The sequence below is a fragment of the Aptenodytes forsteri genome, unplaced genomic scaffold (assembly GCF_000699145.1).
Source record: "Aptenodytes forsteri isolate BGI_AS27 unplaced genomic scaffold, ASM69914v1 Scaffold94, whole genome shotgun sequence".
In the NCBI taxonomy this organism is placed as follows: domain Eukaryota; kingdom Metazoa; phylum Chordata; class Aves; order Sphenisciformes; family Spheniscidae; genus Aptenodytes; species Aptenodytes forsteri.
In genome coordinates, this window is record NW_008795017.1 from 5,386,324 (window position 1) to 5,391,556 (window position 5,233).

Genomic DNA, 5,233 nt, shown 5'->3' on the forward strand with positions numbered 1-5,233 from the left:
AAGGTGTTCCACAACACAACTCTGAGAACAAGCACAACTCTGAAAGCAAATAAATCAACATTGCAACCAGCGACTATTAACCTAATAATGAATGCTTATAACAAATTCATTTTAACATGCTCTGGTCAGATCTGTCATTGTCTCAACGCTTTGAGCCCCACGTTGGGTGCCAAAAGGACTGTTGTGGTTTAACCCAGCAGGCAGCTAAACACCAGACAGACGTTCGCTCACTCCCCCTGCAGTGGGATGGGGGAGAGAATCAGAAAAAAAAAGGTAACACCAGTGGGTTGAGATAAAGACAATTTAATGGGACAGAAAAGGAAGGGAAAATAATAATAATGATAAAAGAATATACAAAACAAGTGATGCACAATGCAATTGCTCACCACCTGCTGATTGATGCCCAGCCAGTTCCCAAGCAATGGCCGCACCCTGCCCCTAGCCAACTCCCCCCATTTTTTTGTTCAGCATGACATCATGTGGTGTGGAATATCCCTTTGGCCATTTTGGGTCAGCTGTCCTGGCTGTGCCCCCTCCCAGCTTTTTGTGCACCTCCAGCCTCCTTGCTGGCAGGGCAGTGTGTCCTTGCCTTAGTGTAAGCACCTCTCAGCAACAACTAAACCATCAGTGTGTTACCAACATACTTTTCATCCTAAATCCAAAACACAGTACTATACCCAGCTGAAACCGGGACAACCTCTCTTTGCAGCAAGTCTTTCATTTAATACTGATCAAGAAATGTGATGCAGGAGATTGGATTGTTGGAGAAAAGCTTTGGTGAATAGATCAGGGTAGTTCCCTAACTGAAATGAACCATACAATTTCTGTGGTCACTGGAATTAAGTTTATAGAAAACATATAGTCTGCTGAGTTTCAGACAAGTACTTTGAGAGCAAAGCACATGGAAAACATACCCTTGTATCAACAGAGCAATCTAAGATGAACAAAAGACAGTCCACATTAAAAGACAAGGAGATCCATTTCTGCTTTCATTTGAGCAATTTGTATGCAATCTGCAGATATAGATAGATAGCAACTATGTTATCAGACACATGAAAATATGCTGTTTAAATGAAATTTTTTCAAGATACGCAGTTTGAACAAAATTTTAATGATTAATTAAGAGTGTGAATAAATTTGGATATATTAGTTTTTTGAGTGTTCAACTGTTTATTATCTTCATAGTCTTATTTTAGGGAATTTCATGGCTGTACAGCAATCCTATTTGGTGGGTTATCTTTGTAGAAGAAGAGGCAGCAGAGGAATTGGGAAAGGAAGGTGCTCAATTAATTAGTAGGGTATTAGTTCCTGCTCCTAATTAAAATCTAACTAAAATTAGGAATTTGACAGGTGTTTGGCCAGAAAGGAAACATTAGACACTTTCTAACCTTTGGGGAAGTGAGTAGGAAAAGATAGAGCTTGAAAGGCATTTTGAGGGCATTTTATAATAGCTTTTATCTCATTATTTAATAAATTCCCTTTGACAGCAATTCTAATACAGGCTATTTTTTTTTTTTTTCATTTTTTTTTTTTATATTAAATCACTGCATTCACAGCCTTTGTTTCTCTCTTGGTACGGTAAATCAGCTGGGAGTCTCAATATTTTTTTTTTTGGCTTAGATTTTTCCTTTTACTGTGTTTTTGTCTGGTTGCTTTTTATTCCCCGCTGATTACTCCCTGAGAAGTCAGAAGCCTAGAATTTGCACCATCTCACCTTACTCTGTAAAACTTTGTAAAAGCCTTTTTGAGGAAGGAAGGACATGTGTTGAAGGTTCTCTTTGCAAATACCCCTCCATTTCATCCTGTCTGGACAGGAAAGATGAACTCCGCTACAGAAAAAGCTGCAAGTTTCTTTCAAGTTAGATGCTAGAATCTTTTTTATAAATACCCAACCAACTGAATAACCAAAATCCCTTAGTAGCAATTTACCATGGGCTATATACAGGAATAATAGCTTTGCTTATAATTTAAATTATTCTTCTAATACATTAAATCTGTTCTGACCATATGAAGAAAACATTAGAGCCTGACTGAAGTGAGCAGCTTTATATATTTGACAGGAATTCTCTTTGGGGCTTCATAAGAGCTTAACTCTAGCTTAACTCTTATTGTAGGTTTGGATACAGTCTGATAATGTGTAATTCACCCAGTTGCCTCAACAGCAAGCGGAGACTTCCCTGGGAGACCACTTCTGACCCACGCCTTTCTGGTGGGCAGGTTGTTTGGCTGTACAGGCTGCCCCAGCTGTGGGGCTGCCTGTAGCTTTGTGGGCGGGTGAGCTGCCCAGCTCCACACCAGCTCCCTGGCTGCACGTGCAGTCACAGGGTGGAGATAAGGAGCACATTTTGGTTTGGAAACACTAATCTGTCCCTGCAGCAGTGATGCTGTGGTGTGCTAAACGAAATATTATGGAATTAATTTATAAAAATATCATCAGGGGGGGGGGGGGGGGGGGATACTTAGTCGGGGGGGGGGGGGGAAGGAGGAGGTGAGGTGTTGCTGACTTGATTTACAAAAATTTCTTTTTCAAAACCTTGTCTCTTCTGGAGCTGAAATTCCATTTCTGGGCCAGATCTGTATGGAAAAAAATGGCAAAAAAAATTCTTGTTGGAAACCAAACTGATTCCAAATGAACATAAAGCCTCATGAGCCCTACAACTTACTTCATCAGACCAGACCAGAGCCACTTTATCTGCAAATTATGCAACAAACTTGTCAAGGAAGCAGTTGAAGAAATTGTATTGTCATGAAACCCAGATGGTCTAGAATAATTAGACATTATTCCACCTAGATGCTTCTTTTTGATGTCTAAAGTTATAAAAGAAATACTATCTATCTCCTGACTTATGAATACATTTCTACAGTATGTGTACATTAAAAGTTTACATTCAGAGAGGACAGGCTCAAGTCGTTTTTTTGACTAACTTCTCTAGGGACAACCCCATGCCATTCAGCACAAGCATATGTATATTTTGTAAAATGAATGTAAAACTGAGTGTGGTGGTCAATATACTTAAAACAGTATACTTAAATCTTCAACAGTCTGTCATGTATCAGGGCATACTAACAAGGAAGGCACATGTCAATATTCTTCTATAGTGATCAAAAGGAACTTCACATCTGCTACAGCTCTGAATAATAAAATAAAAAAAATCAGCCTATACTGTTATTTTTTAGTGTTTTTAATATCACACTCAGCAATTAAATGTAATAAAATAAATTAAAATAATGATGTGGGCTACGGGTTACCACCTGCCACCCTGCCCCATCACTATAGGTCACTAAAATATCTACAGCATATGTCATACAACTTGCTTCCATAGAATTGCTATACTTGGTCAGATTTCCATCCATTGGATAGAAATCTGTCTGTCCTATTATCCTGGTGTTGAGAGTGGCCAGTACCAGACAGTTCAGAAAAATATATTAGAAACCCCATTTCCTCAAGAATGTTTCATTCTAATCCCCTGACATAAAGTGCATTTCAAACTGTAAAGCACAAAATTTTCTAGTTGCTACATTTCTTTTTTTCTTAGCAGTAGCCATTATAAACTTGGACATTGTTATTCTGCAAATCCTTATTTGAATTGGCCTTGGTGGCATCCCACCTCAGTGAGTTCCACAGTGTAACTATGCTTTCAGTGAGGAAATTTCATCAGTTGTGAAAGAAGCTGAAAAGGTCCTTTCATTATTTCTTTGCCTAAGGCCTGACCTAGAGAAGCAAGTAGTCCTTTTCAGTTTGTTGAACCAGGAGCCTAGCTAAATTCAATTCAGGGTTTTGGTGAAATAAAATCCACAGATTAAGAGGCAGAATGAAATTCATCCTGTGAAGAAAATGGTGGAACTGAAATTGGTTAAAATTCTTTGTTCAGTCATAAGATGTTAAAACAAGAGGACTGCCTGAGAGCCCAGTATTTGAGTCCATTTAATAGTGACCTTTAAGTGAGCACTAAGTAGGGTAAAACTATTAGAGCTTTATGAAGTTTGATTCATGTCTGGAGGATTTCAAAGCCAGGGTTTTGATATTGCCATCTCAGTCAGGAACAAATTGTTGGCATTGACATGCTTCTTGCAGCACACAGCTGGAAAATCATAAAAAAGACTATAGAGGGCATTGCAGAAGCAAGGAGAAGCTTTTCCTTCACTTAAACTTGTCTGTGGTCAATTCACCAAATAGCTGGAGTACAGTGAGACTCACTGTGTAATGTTTGATGCAAAGGTAAGAAAACGCCAGCTGTAAATGGTTAAATGTGTTTGTTCTGGACTGCACTGTCACTTATCCAAATCAGTTCACCTTATCTTTGCATCTACATGTCAGGGAAATAAATAACTGCTCATGATATCTCAGAAGTGCTTAGCAGGAAGAAAGTTTCAGCTTAAAACTGAGGTTCCTAATTTTAGTAGTACTAACACTACTGTTCTGTTTAGATCACCTTCTGAAAAAAAATATTTCTGTGGGAAACAAAAGACTGTGGGTTTTGTTGTTGTTGTTGTTGTTGTTGTTGTTGTCAAACACAAAAAAAAAGTGAAAAAAGAAAAACTTTCACAGCTTTCCCATTATTAGTTCTGGGAAAACACAATAAAGCCACGGCTGGCAGGCACTTATTTTTTTCTTAGCGTTTGATAATAGAATTAATTGGTAAGTGGAAAGCTTACAACCCTTTTTCTACTGCAAGTTGCCCTCTGCTATCATTATGAATAGATGTTAAAATCCAAGCTAATTGTAATTCACTTAATAATGAAGAAATATATTTGCATCATCAATAATCAAGGCTTTCTTTTGGACAAGTAGTTTTAATGTGGAACATCAATAAACTGTGGAGAGATACTCAGGTCAGCATGAAGAGTTCAGGGTGATGGGGTAGGTTCTAATGCAGTACTCTATATATCCAGTCCCTGTGATTCCTTTTTTAATGACAACACTCCCTTTAACAGCACTTCAGCACGCATGGAGTGGGGAGGGTGGGGTGGGAGAAGAATGTCTATCTTACTAGTATACTACAAAGCTGAAGTTAGCAGTGCTGTGAGGGATGAACAGCAGTTCCAGTGGAGTTGTCTACAATAGTTCAAGCCCATTACTCCATCCCCATTAGAGACATTTATCATTTAGTCACTATGCTTATGCAACAGTATTCTAATGCTGAAAAAAATACCTCGCCAGCTCTATATTAGGGATGGGTGAATTCATTCTGATAAAATGAGAACTCTTCTTAATTTTTCCCAGACCTGTAAC